Genomic DNA, 17,406 nt, shown 5'->3' on the forward strand with positions numbered 1-17,406 from the left:
TTTGGAAACTGTGTTAACTAACCTCCAAACGAGCTTCAATYCCATACAACACTCCTTCCGTGGCCTCCAACTGCTCTTAAATGCTAGCAAAACCAAATGCATGCTTTTCAACCGTTCGCTGCCGGCACCCGCCCGCATGACTAACATCACTACTCTGGACGGTTCTGACCTAGAATAAATGAACAACTACAAATACCTAGGTGTCTGGCTAGACTGTAAACTCTCCTTCCAGACTCATATCAAACATCTCCAATCCAAAATCGGCTTTCTATTTCGCAACAAAGCCTCCTTCACTCACACCGCCAAACTTACCCTCGTAAAACTGACCATCCTACCGATCCTCGACTTCGGCGATGCCATTTACAAAATAGCTTCCAATACTCTACTCAACAAATTGGATGCAGTCTATCACAGTGCCATCCGTTTTGTTACCAAAGCGCCTTATACTACCCACCACTGCGACCTGTATGCTCTAGTCGGCTGGTCCTCGCTACATATTTGTCGCCAGACCCACTGGCTCCAGGTCATCTARAAGTCTATGCTAGGTAAAGCTCCGCCTTATCTCAGCTCACTGGTCACGATAACAACACCCACCCGTAGTACACGCTCCAGCAGGTATATCTCACTAGTCATCCCCAAAGCCAACACCCRCTTTGGCCGCCTTTCCTTCCAGTTCTCTGCTGCCAGTGACTGGAACGAATTGCAAAAATCGCTGAAGCTAGAGACTTACATTTCCCTGACTAACTTTAAACATCAGCTATCTGAGCAGCTAACCGATCGCTGCAGCTGTACATAGTCAATCTGTAAATAGCCCACCCAATCTACCTACCTCATCCCCATATTGTTTTAATTTACTTTGCTGCTCTTTTGCACACCAATATCACTACTTACACACCATCATCTGCCCATCTATCACTCCAGTGTTAATCTGCTAAATTGTAATTACTTTGCTACTATGGCCTATTTATTGCCATACCTCCTCACGCCATTTGCACACACTGTAAATAGACTTTATTTATTTTTTATTGTGTTATTGACTGTATGCTTGTTTATTCCATGTGTAACTCTGTGTTGTTGTTTGTGTCGCGCTGCTTTGCTTTATCTTGGCCAGGTCGCAGTTGTAAATGAGAACATGTTCTCAACTAGCCTACCTGGTTAAATAACGTTTTWTTWTTTTTWTTTTTAAATTATGTGTCCCCCTCCCATGCACAAGCAAATACACACACACACACACGTCTCACGCACAAGCACTTGCTGGTCTTTCTGCCTAGTGACAGATGACAGGCAGAGCTGTGGGCATGTCTGAGCATGTCTAAGCTCCTGGCTAAGCCCGAGCTGTATATGACTACTTCTGGAGACTGCTACTGGAACCCGTTAACAGGGAACACAGGAGAGGCTCATCACAGTATAAAAAGACACAATCTCTGCCTATCCTGTCCTACCATATGACTGGACCACGGTAGAGGAGAAAAACCCAACAAAACATGCCGTCACCCTGCCACTCCACAACCGGGACATCCATTTGAAACGGTGTCTGAGGATGACCTGCAGAATCATCAAGGACCCCCCCCTCCGGCTACGAGCTGTTCTCTCCCTTACCGTCGAGCAGACYGTATCGGAGCATGAGGTCTGATACAAATAGGAGTTCCTATCTACAAGCACTTTCTATTTACAAGTCACCAGACTGCTGAACACTTGGGACTGACCACCTGCTCTGATTCTACACACCTTAGCACACGTGCACTCACTCACGCACACACAGAATCACACACGTGCTTCTATTAGACACTTATTATACTGCTCAGTTTATACACTGCCCCCCCACCCCCCCATTCCCCAATAGACGTGTAAATAGTGGACTATAAATTGTGCCTTCCTGTATTATACGTACGCTAAAATGTCTATTCTACTGAGCCAATTCATTTCTTATTCTCATCTTTTCTTATTTCTTATTGTTGCTGCATTGTCGAGAAAGGAACCTTCCGGAAAAGCATTTGGTTGGACGATGCATACCAACGTGTATCCCGTACGTACGACTAATAAAACATGAAACTGACCTTCACCCCGTCTAGCACCGATCGGGGGTGAAATTTCACCGAGGTGGAGATGTACGTTCGACTTCCCCTCCCGCAATCCTAACCTTACCGATTATTAGGGAAACTGACCCAAGATCAGCGTCTGAGGGAAACTTAACCCTACTCTTCTAGCCCCAGCCTCACACCTAGTTCCCCATTCCCCCCTCCTTTCACTCCTCCGACCCCCCTCTGCCCTCCACCTCTTCACAGAGGAATGCAGGGACCAGCTGCTTGAAAAAAAAGGAAGCTTCACCAAAACAGGAAATGCATCAGCGGTCCTATCAGAGAGCTTTATCAGGGACACTGCCGTCCCAATGTAAACACAGACACGCACACACACACACTGGGTGGCGCCTGCCGGTTATTGGCTCTGCAGTGTCATCGGGGGTCAAGAGGTCAGACACTATCAGGGGTTTATGATAGGGGGTCGTTGCCATGGTTATCGAAACGAAGGGGACTTGGGAGGAAATGGGGGAGGAAACGAGGGAGGAGAAAGAGAGGAATCTGAGGAGACATGGAGGGAGGATCAATCAGGCTGTACGGTACATGAGTGTGTGTGTCGCTTTGGTAGAGTGTGTGTGTGTTTACCCATATGCGCGCGCACACGTGTGTACGTATACTGATGTTTGAGGGGTTTTTGTGCACGTATGTGTTACTGTGAACTATGTGAGATTCAAACCAGATGCCAGAGACTCTGTTCTGCTCTCCATAATTCATGTACTGCTCTCCAGAGCTCATATGAAACCCGCAGCCCCGCATTCATAGCCTTGGCAGGAAGACAGATTTAGACTAAATAGACGCACAGAACGTTTCTCCCTTTACCAGGCCCGTATCCTATAGAAACATACATGTGTATGTGCCTGTATCTAGCATGCCAACACATCCTGCAACATGCCCATGCATACCAACACATGTAGGCCTGCATGTACACACCCACATCAGAGCATACAGTATACGCCTAAAAGAGTTAGAACATGGAGTGTATGGGGGGAGGGGAGGGGGGGGGGAGTACAGAGAAATAAGAGAAAACAAGGGGGGAAAACAAATATTCTTCAAAATCTGAATTACTGCTGATTTGGGGGAGAGAGAGAGGGAGGCAGAGAGGAGGGCAGAGGGCAGAGAGAGAGAGACAGAGAGAGAGAGAGGAAGGAAGGCCAAAAACCTGCATTTGCCTGACAAGGTGAAATGGAGGAAGAGAGGGCGGCTTGGCCAGGAGTGGATCCAAATAGTCTAACATAATAAAATTCCAAAGATAAGCAGGATTTCCCCTTCGCCCAGAACCCCTGAATCAGCACCTCCGCTTCCAGAGAGCCAGTGCCTGGTCCCACAGTGGAGAGCAGGAATGAAGGGGGGGGGGGGTTCCTCCAGAGAACCAGTGCATGGTCCCACAGTGGAGAGCAGGAATGAAGGGGGATTCTTCCAGAGAGCCAGTGCCTGGTCCCACAGTGGAGAGCAGCAATGAAGGGGGGATTCTTCCAGAGAGCCAGTGCCTTGTCCCACAGTGGAGAGCAGCAATGAAGGGGGGATTCTTCCAGAGAGCCAGTGCCTGGTCCCACAGTGGAGAGCAGGAATGAAGGGGGGGATTCTTCCAGAGAGCCCGTGCCTGGTCCCACAGTGGAGAGCAGGAATGAAGGGGGGATTCTTCCAGAGAGCCAGTGCCTGGTCCCACAGTGGAGAGCAGGAATGAAAGGGGATTCTTCCAGAGAGCCAGTGTCTGGTCCCACAGTGGAGAGCAGGAATGAAGGGGGGATTCTTCCTGCTTTAGGCTGGACAGGGGGAGAATCTTAGTTGCATACTCCTTGCATCCTCTCTCCTCACCTCCTTCTCAGAACCCATTGGAAGAAAAAGTTCAGAGGAGGGACCTCTGAGTTTCTTATAAAATGGGTTTTAAAATGCCCCCTCCTGCACCCCTCACTCTCTCTTTCTCTCTCAGCCACACACACACCCAAACACACACACACACACACACACACACACACACACACACACACACACACACACACACACACACACACACACACACACACACACACACACACACACACACACACACACACACACACACACACACACACACACACACAGAGAGAGAGAGGCTGGGGCTCATGTTGAGCAACAGGCAGTCAATAACAGGACTGGAGGGGATAACTTGGACTAGAGCTAGAGAGAGGGAGGAAGGGCCAGCAGCACAGCAAAACGTTGCCATCTAGTGTCGATCAGATAAGAGTCTCTGTTCTCTCTGTGTGTGTGTGTGTGTGTGTCTCCCTGTGTGTGTGTGTCTGTCTCTTTGTGCATGTCTGTGTGTGTGTTTCTATCTCTGTGTGTGCTCTGTGTGTGTGTCTCTGTATGTGTGTGTGTTTCTATCCTTGTGTGTATTGTGTGTGTCTCTGTGTGTGTGTTGTGTGTGTGTGTGTGTGTGTGTGGTGTGTTGTGTGTGTTGTGTGTGTGTTGTGTCTCTCTCTGTAAGTGTGTCTCCCTCTCTCTCTGTCTGTGTGTGTATGTCTCTCCCTCTCTCTGTGGTTTAAGTGTGTATCTCTCGGTCGTGTGTGCGTGTGTGTGTCTGTGGTGTGTGTGTGTGTGTGTTGTGTATCTCTCGGTCTGTGTGTGTGTGTGTGTGTGTGTCTCTGGTGTGTGGTGTGTGGTGTGTGTGTGTGTGTGTGTGTGTGTTCTTTCTCTCTCTGTGTGTGTGACTGTGGTGTCTCTGTGTGTGTGTGTGTGTGTGTTGTGTTCTTGTGTGTGTGTGTGTGTGTCTCTGTGTGTGTGTCCCCGTGTGTGTGGTGTTTGTCTCTGTGTCTCTGTGTGTGTGTGGTCTCACTGTGTGTGTGTTTCTCTCTGTGTGTGTGTCTGTCTCCTAATATTCTCTACTACTACCATTACCATGTGTAGCATTTATACCTCTAATATCTCTACTATTACCACCATTACCACTCGTAGAATTTCTACCTCTAATATCTCTACTACTACCATTAGTATAATTTATACCTCTAGTATCTCTACTACCATTACCACTAGTAACATGTCTACCTCTAATATCTCTACTTACAAAAACCATTACCACTAGTAACATGTCTACCTCTAATATCTCTACTACTACCATTACCACTAGTAACATGTCTACCTCTAATATCTCTACTACTACCATTACCACTAGTAACATGTCTACCTCTAATATCTCTAATACTACCATTACCACTAGTAACATGTCTACCTCTAATATCTCTACTACTACCATTACCACTAGTAACATGTCTACCTCTAATATCTCTACTACTACCATTTAGTATACATTCTATACCTCTAGTATCTCACCTACCATTACCACTAGTAACATGTCTACCTCTAATATCTCTACTACTACCATTACCACTAGTAACATGTCTACCTCTAATATCTCTACTACTTACCATTACCACTAGTAACATGTTACCCCTAATATCTCTACTACTACCATTACCACTAGTAACATGTCTACCTCTAATATCTCTACTACTACCATTACCACTAGTAACATGTCTACCTCTAATATCTCTACACTACCATTAGTATAATTTATACCTCTAGTATCTCACTACCATTACCACAGTAACATGTCTACCTCTAATATCTCTACTACTACCATTACCACTAGTAACATGTCTACCTCTAATATCTCTTACTACTACCATTACCACTAGTAGCATTTCTACCTCTAGTATCTCTACTACTACCATTAGTATAATTTATACCTCTAGTATCTCTACTACTACCATTAGTAACATTTATACCTCTAATATCTCTACTACTACCATTAGTATCATTTATACCTCTAGTATCTCTACTACTATTACCAATAGTTTCATTTCTAACTCTAATATCTCTACTACTACCAGTACCACTAGTAGAATTTCTACCTGTAATATCTCTACTACTACCATTAGTAACAATTTATACCTCTAATATCTTACTACTACCATTAGTATCATTTATACCTCTAATATCTCTACTACTACCATTAGTAACAGTTATACCTCTAATATCTCTACTACTACCATTAGTATCATTTATACCTCTAGTATCTACTACCATTACCACTAGCAGCAATTCTACCTCTACCTACTAAAACTAACTTAACTGTCATCATCACCATTACATTAGTATTACAACTAACATAATCATTACTACTACGACAACCACTATCATTACCATCATTGAACTACTACCCGTACCACTATTATTTGGAATAATAATCACAACAACAATACTAATAATAACTTACTTCTTACTGTGCAGATGTCATTATTCAATGCTCCTCAGGCTACCGCAGGCAAATACATATCTGACTGCAAGAGGAGCTCCTTCGCCCGTGAGTATTTTTATTTTACCTCCGGGTTTAATTAGATCATTTCTGCGAATAATGAATCTTTTGGCGAGGAACATTTCTCACGGCAGAGGAGAGAGGGTATCTGTGTCTCTACCTCCCCTGTCGCGCAGTGACCACATAATTACCCTCCTCTCTGGGTCGCCATGTCTCTTTGTGTCTGCCGTTTTCTATTGCCAATTGGTGGTCACTCAGTCTGTACTTGGTTAAGCATCCATCTCTGCTTCGTATCTCCGACAGAGTGGCGATAAGCAAAATCATATTCCCTGTTTAGGGCCAGATAGCAATTTAGTCAGCTTTGAGATTTTGTTTTGTTTTTCAAATGTTGTAAATTGAACACCACCATAATTGAACACACACAAAAAATGACTCACACCTTGGTCTGACCATATCCGCGTCGGGAGACTTTAATCTGGCAGTGAATGCACTCATCGGAAAAGCCTGCAGATATGTGTGGGGTAACAGGACTAGGCAACGGGATGTCAGATCAACAGAGTAGCAGCAGCTTGTATGTGAGTTGCTGTCTGGGTGTGTAGAGTCAGTGTGAGTGAGCAAATGATGGAGTGGCTGTGTGTGTGTGTTGGAGTGGCTGTGTGGGTAGGGCCATGTGAGCGTGTTGGAGTGGCTGTGTGGGTAGGGCCATGTGAGCGTGTTGGAGTGGCTGTGTGTGTAGGGCCATGTGAGTGTGTTGGAGTGGCTGTGTGTGTGTAGGGCCATGTGAGTGTGTTGGAGTGGCTGTGTGTGTGTGTGTGTAGGCCATGTGAGCGTGTTGGAGTGGCTGTGTGTGTAGGGCCATGTGAGCGTGTTGGAGTGGCTGTGTGAGTAGGGCCATGTGAGCGTGTTGGAGTGGCTGTGTGAGTAGGGCCATGTGAGCGTGTTGGAGTGGCTGTGTGGGTAGGCTTGTTGGCTAACTCATCGTCGCCGGTGATCAGGCCTACCAACGTCGTGTCGTCAGCAAGCATGTCATCAAACGCAGAACCATCAAACGAGCAACAGGACAATATAGGAATAAGGTGGAATCACATTGCACAGGCTCCAACGCTCACCGCATGTGGCAGGGGCTACAGTCCATTACGGATTACAAAGGAAGACCCGAACGTGATCTGCCAAACTATGCCTCTCTACCAGACGAACTCAACAACATCTTGCCGGGTGTGAGGGCTGTCAGCCACCCAGAGGATTGGGTGATCTCGCTCTCCGAGGTCGACGTGAGAAGGGTCTTTAAATCAGGTCAACACCCGCAAAGCCACGGGCCCTGACGGTATTCCAGGACGCGTTCTCAGAGAATGTGCAGAACAGCTGGCAGGCATTTTCACAGTCATTTTCAACCTCTCCGGGTCCCAGTCTGTAATCCCCACATGTTTTAAGATGACCACAATCAATTCCTGTTCCTAAGAACTCTAAGGCTTCACGCCACAATGACTACCACCCTGTACCACTCACATCTATAACCATGAAGTGCTTTGAGAGGCTGGTTATGGCACACTTTAACCTCACCATCTCAGACACCCTAGACCCACGTCAATTTGCATACCGCCCCAAAAGAGCCATAGATGACGCAATCTCAATTGCTCTCCACACTGCACTCACCCACCTAGATAAGAGGAATACCTATGTGAAAATGTGGTTCATTGACTACAGCGTTCAATACCATAATACCCTCAAAGCGCATCACTAAGCTAAGGCTCCTCGGACTGATAACCTCCCTCTGCAACTGGATCCTGGACTTCCTGACGGGCCGGCCGCAGGTGGCGAGGGTGGGCAACAACACATCCGTCATGCTGACGCTCAACATGGGTGCCCCTCAGGGGTGCGTGCTTAGTCCCCTCCCGTACTCCCTGTTCACCCACAACTGCGTGGCTGCGCACGACCTGGCAGTGTGGTGCCAGAACAACCTCTCCCTCAATGTCAGCAAGACAAAGGAGCTGATCGTGGACTASAGGAAACAGAGGTCCGAGCAAGCCCCCATTCACATAGACCGGACTGCAGTGGAGCAGGTCGAAAGCTTCAAGTTCCTCTGTGTCCACTTCCCTAAGGATCTATCATGGTCCACACACACCAACACAGTCGTGAAGAGTGGCTGCATAACCGCTTGGATTCTTTACAGTCATGTTTTACATAACTTGTAGAGCGTGAGATAGAGAGAGAAAAGACTCTAGAAAAATATTAAAAACAACCAGAACTCGATTGAAAACAAGGCTCACTAAATTTTATCAGCATTTTATCAGCATATCGAATGCGCGACCCGGGGTGGCAAAATCATGGATCATTGTTATTCTAACTTCCGCGATGCATATAAAGCCCTCCCTCACCCTCCTTTCAGAAAATCTGACCACGACTCCATTTTGTTGCTCCCAGCCTATAGACTAAAACAGGAGGCGCCCGTGCTCATGTCTGTTCAACGCTGGTCCGACCAATCGGATTCCACGCTTCAAGATTGCTTCGATCACGTGGACTGGGATATGTCACACATAGCGTCGGACAATAACATTGATGAATACGCTGATTTGGTGAGCGAGTTTGTTTAGCAAGTGCATCGGTGATGTTGTACCCAGAGCGTCTATTAAAACATTCCCCAACCAGAAACCGTGGAATGATGGCAGCATTCGCGCAAAACTGAAAGCGCGAACCACTGCTTTTAATCAGGGCAAGGTGACCGGAAACATGGCCCGAATACAAACAGTGTAGCTATTCCCTCCGCAAAGCAATCAAACAAGCTAAGTGTCAGTATAGAGACAAAGTAGAGTCGCAATTCAACGGATCAGACACGAGAGGTATGTGGCAGGGTCTACAGTTAATCACAGACTACAAAAGGAAAACCAGCCCCGTCGCGGACTGCAATGTCTTGCTCCCAGACAAACTAAACAACTTCTTTGCTCGCTTTGAGGACAATACAGTGCGCCACTGACACGGCCCGCTACCAAAACCTGCGGCTTCTCCTTCACTGCAGCAAACATGAGTAAAACATTTAAACCCTCGCAAGGCTGCCGGCCCAGATGGCATCCCCAGCCGCGTCCTCAGAGCATGCGCAGACCAGCTGGCTGGTGTTTTTACGGACATATTCGATCAATCCTTATCCCAGTCTGCTGTCCCCACATGCTCCAAGAGGGCCACCATTGTTCCTGTTCCCAAGAAAGCGAAGGTAACTGAGCTAAATGACTATCGCTCCGTAGCACTCACTTCCGTCATCATGAAGTGCTTTGAGAGACTAGTCAAGGACCATATCACCTCCACCCTACCTGACACCCTAGACCCACTTCAATTTGCTTACCGCCCCAATAGGTCCATAGACGACGCAATCGCAATCACACTGCACACTGCCCTAACCCATCTGGACAAGAGGAATACCTATGTAAGAATGCTGTTCATCGACTACAGCTCAGCATTTAACACCATAGTACCCTCCAAACTCATCATTAGGCTCGAGACCCTGGGTCTCGACCCCGCCCTGTGCAACTGGGTCCTGGACTTCCTGACGGGCCGCCCCCAGGTGGTGAGGGTAGGAAACAACATCTCCACCCCGCTGATCCTCAACACTGGGTCCCCACAAGGGTGCGTTCTCAGCCCTCTCCTGTACTCCCTGTTCAACCATGACTGCGTGGCCATGCACGCCTCCAACTCAATCATCAAGTTTGCAGACGACACTGCAGTGGTAGGCGTGATTACCAACAAGGACGAGACGGCCTACAGGGAGGAGGTGAGGGCCCTCGGAGTGTGGTGTCAGCAGAATAACCTCACACTCAATGTCAACAAAACAAAGGAGATGATCGTGGACTTAAGGAAACAGTAGAGGGAGCAGCCCCCTATCCACATAGACGGGACAGTAGTGGAGAGGGTAGTAAGTTTTAAGTTCCTCTGCGTACACATCACGGACAAACTGAAATGGTCCACCCACACAGTGTGGTGAAGGCGCAGCAACCTCAGGAGGCTGAAGAAATTCGGCTTCTCACCAAAAAAACACTCAAACTTTTACAGATGCACAATCGAGAGCATCCTGTCGGGCTGTATCACCGCCTGGTACGGCAACTGCTCCGCCCACAACCATAAGGCTCTCCAGAGGGTAGTGAGGTCTGCACAACGCATCACCGGGGGCAAACTACCTGCCCTCCAGGACACCTACACCACCCGATGTCACAGGAAAGCCAAAAATATCAAGGACAACAACCACACGAGCCACTGCCTGTTCCCCCCGCTATCATCCAGAAGGCGAGGTCAGTACAGGTGCATCAAAGCGGGGACCGAGAAACTGAAAAACAGCTTCTATCTCAAGGCCATCAGACTGTTAAACAGCCATCACTAACATTGAGTGGCTGCTGCCAACATACTGACTCATCTCTAGCCACTTTAATAATGGAAAAATGTATGTAATAAATGTATCACTAGCCACATTAAACAATGCCACTTCATATAATGTTTACATACCCTACATTACTCATCTCATATGTATATACTGTACTCTATACCATCTACTGCATCTTGCCTATGCCATTCGGCCATAGCTCATTCATATATTTTTATGTACATATTCTTATTCATTCCTTTTTAATTCCCTGAAGTATTTACATGGTATGTAACTTACAAGTGATACATAGTGTAACTGTCATCCATGTACATTTTGTATATTTATGAGAATTGTATTTTTTCCATAAACGTATTTGTATTTAATTGTTGTACCTGTACACTGTATGTACTGTTTATTATTCCTACTGTAACGGTATTTCATTATGCTCATTGCTTTGTACTGTATTTACTGAAACACTGTACCACTTTACTGATTTCAGAATATCTACTAATTCTATTTCATTCCAACAAAGCTATCTGAATTTGAATTTGACAGAGAGAGAGACCGAGACAGAGACAGAGAGAGAGACCGAGAGAGAGAGAGAGAGACAGAGAGACCGAGAGAGAGAGAGACATTTCCTGCATATCCTGACCACATGTAAAAAATATAAAACAATGTGTCATTTCCCCACATTAAAAAAACAAAAAAAACGTATTGAAGGTTTCAAAGACCTCTCTGATGAGAGTAGGCTACCCGTCCTGTTGGGGGAGGATGCAGAGAGCTGTGGGTTGGCAGCGCACTACATTGCTGCCTGCCATAAGACGAGGGACAGTGTCTGACAGACCAACCTGCACATGTCCTCTATGCCATAGTATTGTTATTGTCCATTGTATGGCTATTTTTACCCCTGATTATTGTTGTTAAGGATGATCCGTTTGACAATCTTGGTTATTATTATTTAAATTATGTTCATATTTTAAATCAATCACTTAATCTCCAAAGTACGCATCTGGCAACATGTACATTGTTAAGTAATGCCAATAAAGCAAATTGAATTTAATAAAATTGAATGTAATAAAATTGAGACGAGAGAGAGAGACAGACACAGAGAGACAGACACAGAGAGAGACACAGATACAGAGAGACAGAGAGAGACACAGACACAGAGAGACACAGACAAAGAGAGACACAGAGAGACACAGACACAGAGAGACAGAGAGACACAGACACAGAGACACAGACAAAGAGAGACAGAGAGAGACACAGACACAGAAAGACACAGAGAGACACAGAAACCGAGAGACACAGAAACCGAGAGACACAGAGAAACACAGAAACCGAGAGACACAGAGAGACACAGAAACCGAGAGACACAGAGAGACACAGACAGACAGAGACACACACAGACAGACAGAGACACAGACAGACAGACAGAGACAGACAGACAGACAGACAGACAGACAGAGACAGAAACATAGACACAGACAGAAACATAGAAACAGACAGAAACATAGAAACAGACAGAGACACAGACACACAGACAGAGACACAGACAGAGACACACAGACAGAGACAAACACAGACAGGCAGACACAGACAGGCAGACACAGACAGAGACACAGGACAGAAAGACACAGACAGGACACAGAGACAGAACGACAGAGACACAGACAGACAGACACCAGACAGGCAGACACAGACAGGCAGACAAGACAGGCAAGACAGAGAACAGAGACACAGACAGAAGACACAGACAGAGACACAGACAGAGACACAGACAGAGACACAGACAGAGACACAGACAGAGACACAGACAGAGACACAGACAGGCAGACACAGACAGGCAGACACCAGACAGGCAGACACAGACAGGCAGACAGAGACAGAGACACAGACAGGAGACAGGCAGACAGAGAACACAGACAGAGACACAGACAGAGACACAGACAGACAGACACAGACAAGACAACCACAGACAGAGACAGACAGACACACATACAGACAAACAGACAGGCAGACACAGACAGGCAGACACAGACAGGCAGACACAGACAGGCAGACACAGGCAGGCAGGCAGACCAGACAGGGGGGGGGGGGAAAGTGGGCAGTGAGCGAGCTTGTAATGGGAAAGAAAGAAGCAAGAAGGAAAGCAAGAGCCCTTCCATAATTCTGCTGGAATATTAGCTGATGGAGGGAGGAAGGGGAAGAAGAGGAGAAGGAGGGGGGGGATAGGGGAACCGCTGTGAGCATCGGGCCTCTGAACACTCCCCCACATGTGGTGTCAATTAGGAACAATCTTGTTTTCTACCCACCGCTGCAGAGAAAGGATTGTTTTTGAGTCGTGTGTGTACGTGCGTTTGTGTTTTTTTTGGTCTGCAGACCTGCCAGAGAAACAGGCTAGATATTCGTTTTATATCAATGTCTTTAACTTTTAAGCACAAGGAGACTCAGCCTTTTCAGGCTGTTCACACAAAGACGAGCAGGCCCTCAAACGAGCACAATCACACGAACATACAACACAAGTAAAGCGTGGACGACGCGCATCGGCTCGAGGACTCAACACGCTGCTGACTGTACACACACAAAAAGGTGAATGCGCACGGAGTTAAGTGCTGATAGAATCATTTTTAAAAGGTGCATAAAAAAAAGTTGTTCTAATTTACTGGGAAAGTCCACAAAAAGTGAGACTTTGTCCTCGTGTTTCTTGGCTATCTACATTGTTTTGTTCACAAGCTCGGGTTGCTAGTGAAGAGAGATGCCGTTTACTACTAGTCGGATCCAAAATCACAAGTGACATGACTTGAGTGGCCCGTTACCGCGGTAACCTCCCCTTCTTAAAAGGTCCAGCTGAACATTTTCGTCATCTCATAAAAACGTTGTCAAAAGTCTCAGGTCACAAAAACATTTTTTTTAATGAGATGTAGCAATATACCACATTACTTCTTACTAATAGAGGTCTGTTTTAGAAACATTACAATGCATATCAAAAGATCTGTTTTTTTATCTACCTGCTGCAGTGGCTGGTGGACAATTTTTTTATTTTAGGCCCTTATCGGGGTTTCCGTTAGCCGGTAATTGCCGGATGTTGGCTGCTTATAAGCTGATAAATACAAATCATAGCCGGGGCTTCGGTTTCAGCACCATTCTCTCACTCCTTGCACACCGTCTTGCGTGCATGTGCCTGTTGTTGAGGAGAGCGAGCGCAAGAGAGGAGCCTTGGCATGGCCAAATGCTGGCTACGGTGCAACTCGCTAATCAGGTAGGATGCAATTATTACGTTTGGATGCATTTATTTTCATCGTATTTATAAATCATTCATTTTAAAAATCGGCATTATTAATGTATATCGTTGTTTTTGAAACTCCACTGTTGGTTAAGGGCTTGTAAAGTAAGCATTTCACTGTGAGGTTGTATTCGGTGCATGTGACTAATAACATTTGATTATTATTGTAGGCCTATTTATTTATTCATCTAAACCAGTTCTTTAAAAATGTCAAATGTGTTCGATTTCATTCCGTTGACATTTTCGGTGGCTAAATTAAGTTCAATCTGTCTTTTTAAAATGTGCAGGCCCGTAGTAAAATCAATATCATTATTGTCTTATTGCTGTCATTTGTTGGGTAAAGTGGGCACTAGCCTTTCTTGGTAATTGCTGCAATATAGCCCGTTCAAAACGTTAGTGACGGTTTAAACCAGTCCGTATGTGTTTTGTTCGTTATTCTGTTGAGCCAATTGAAGTTACAACTGTAATGWTGTGTTTGCCTCAATAGAATATCCTGCTCGTATTTTCCATATAAATAATGGCTCGACTTATTTTCGATATTACCCTGACAATGTTTACAAACTTTTGTGAAGGTTTTGTGTGGTGCGACTATTAGCCTAGTATACTGCAGGCCTATGATATGAATGCAGTGCACGCCTGACTCTGACAGTTGAACTTGATGTGAGGAAGAATGTGTTAGGCCTACCAGAGATACTCCTATAAATCGAACAATATCATGAATATTTTGATAAAAACGTACAAATTAGGCCTCCCGAGTGGCGCAGCGGTCGAAGGCACTGCCTCGCAGTGCTTGAGGCGTCACTACAGCCCCGGGTTCGATCCCAGGCTGTGTCACAGCCGGCCGTGACCGGGATAGGGGGAGGGTTCGGCCGTAGGGTTAGTTGCAGCGATGGGACAAGTCTGTAACTACCAATTCGAAAATATCACGAAATTGGGGAGAAAAAGGGGGGTAAAAGTACATATGTTAAAATATTAATAGGCCTATCAGAGAGTGGATGCCTAAGCCTACAGTGCTCAACTCTCCGACAGCTGAACCGAGACGGACAATTGCTTTAGGAGAGTAAAAAAACAATAAAATAATAGGCTATAAAGTTTTGCATATGCTACACACCGAAACACAAGGAATATAGTATTAGTAATATTTGTAGGGATATGTAAATGTGGCTGATATGGCCAATAACTCTTGTTTAATGATGGTGCTGGCTGCGTGGGTGGATGCCGTAACGGGTTACACACCCAATGCATATGGACGACCGGTACATTTCTCAAATAGAGATCTCGGGACTTTAGATGGTTCTTCACGTTGGTGCAGTCAGATTTGTGAAGAAGTGCATGTCAAGTGTCAAATGAAAACATCTGCAGTTCTATCTGCATAAACCCATTTGAACTTGGCACGACAAGGTTCTATCTGCAATCCAATCACGAGCCTGAACAAATAGACGGACCAATCAGAACACATCTTTGCCATCTCTCTCTAAGTATGGTTAAGACTAGTCTAGCCAGAAGTAACGGCACGCAAGCAAAAAAACAAGACTGCCGGAAATTTTAAAGTAAATGATCACGTTGCTGTTCAGTGATGGCAGGTATTTGTCGGACGATCATTTCTTAATGTATTTGATGACGGGTTCGGACTATCTTGGTAAAACTGTTCAATCATTTATGCATTCAAATACCTACAGTTTTCGGTATAATTCAGAAGTGTCAGATAGAATGGCTAAACCTAGATTGACATTTCATTGCCATGAAGTTTAATCTGGGTACCTTTAAGGTGAGGACCTTGATGGGTTATGAAATAAGAATTCACTACAGAACTGTTGAGATCTGGGACGTGAACATTGTGAGGTTCAAGATCTCAGAACTACAGTATGCTTCGCGCAGATAGAGCCTTATAGTCCTGAGGTCACGAAATATCCGATCAATGAAAATCTTCAAATGAAAATCACCTGTCCGGTGCCAAATGTTTCTAAGAGAAACTCTGGTGTGCCTGTATGTGTGTGTGTGTGTGTGTGTGTGTGTGTGTGTGTGTGTGTGTGTGTTCGCTGGGAATTAAGGATGTTTTATTGCCCCGTCATGCATACTCACACGGCTGATTATGCTCTGGGACTGGTTGCGAGGCAGACGCGTCACTGGACACACACGCCGTCACACACACCACCAAACACACACACTCTCTCTCTCAGGAAGTTCTGCTTGTTTCAGACAGACAAGAGGAAGTCTCCCCTCTAAAAGATTCATGGGCGTCCTTCAATTATGTATCCCCTTTCAAATTGTCCTGTTTAGACAACGTGAATTATTCATCCCTGGCTCCCAGGTTGATGGTTCCCTGTGCTGCCTATGATAGAGGGAGTGATAAACCGGCATCTACACCACTGTTGATTTACAAATCGACTATCCCCCATACTATCAAGCAATGTCAATCTACAAACCTCCATTGGTCAGCTTGTAAAGAAATAGCCTGTTCCAAACAGACCTGAGACAGTTGTAGGACGATAGATCCCTAATTCGTGAAACCTGTAAGAATAGGCTGCATAAAAAAAAAAAATGAAAATAAAGTGTTGATAAACGACTATTTCTTCACATTACAAGCGCAGCAATGCACACATGGCAGTAAACTATATGCGCGAATGTTCGTTCCATAATGCAATTAGGCACTGTACATGCGGGAGGTTTCGTGTGACAGAAATTAAAATAGCAGTTTGAAATGTAGAAAGAGGGGAGATAAAGGTGCAACAATTAGCATGGGTTGATAACGACTAGGATTGTGCCTTTGGCTACTGGACTATGAAATAAAGCGGATTTGAAAACCAATAGAGCAATTGCATATGGAAGTCTTTATAAAATAATTGCCTCCACGTTTCTATGGTYGGATTTTGGCTACTTTGAAGCAAGGTAAGACATGCCTCGTAACGTGAAGTACAACTTGCAGGTTTCAAAAAAAAAAATTAAGGACGTGTTTTCAAAATGCCTACTGCCTCTAGCTCATTGCAAAGCGGTGTGTGAAGTGCTCTCGTCTGCCTACCGTTGCCAATGCACTTGAATGACGAATGGGAAGTAGTCATCAATAACAAGTTGAGAAGAAAAAAAAGTTGCTCTTTTTAAATCGTGGCCATCGAAGCGGTTTTAAGAAGTGATTGCATATAGAATTGTTGCGCAATGATTGGGCTTATTAAAATCATGTTTTCACTCCAGCAGCACACAGGAGCAGAAAGCGCTGGGCCAGTTAGTCCAGACGATAACCATACCTCTGGCTCTATACTTCCTGTAATAAGTCTGGCATGTAACTAGAGACGACCTTTTGACCCCTGGGCCGGCCGGCCAGACAGAGAGAGAGAAGCAGGGCTAGTCTGTGTGTAGGAGAAGGAGTGCATGGAGTCTATGCCGAAGCACCAGGTGTGTGTTTGTGTGCGCA

The 17,406-nt window shown here is 45.6% G+C and overlaps 1 protein-coding gene across 1 annotated transcript in view; it reads right to left on the reverse strand.

Moving 5' to 3' along the window:
* mrpl23 (mitochondrial ribosomal protein L23) overlaps positions 1-17,406 on the reverse strand; it is a 100,437-nt gene that overhangs the window by 41,950 nt on the left and 41,081 nt on the right. The window lies entirely within an intron of this gene.

The sequence above is a fragment of the Salvelinus sp. IW2-2015 genome, linkage group LG4q.1:29, assembly GCF_002910315.2.
Source record: "Salvelinus sp. IW2-2015 linkage group LG4q.1:29, ASM291031v2, whole genome shotgun sequence".
Classification (NCBI taxonomy): domain Eukaryota; kingdom Metazoa; phylum Chordata; class Actinopteri; order Salmoniformes; family Salmonidae; genus Salvelinus; species Salvelinus sp. IW2-2015.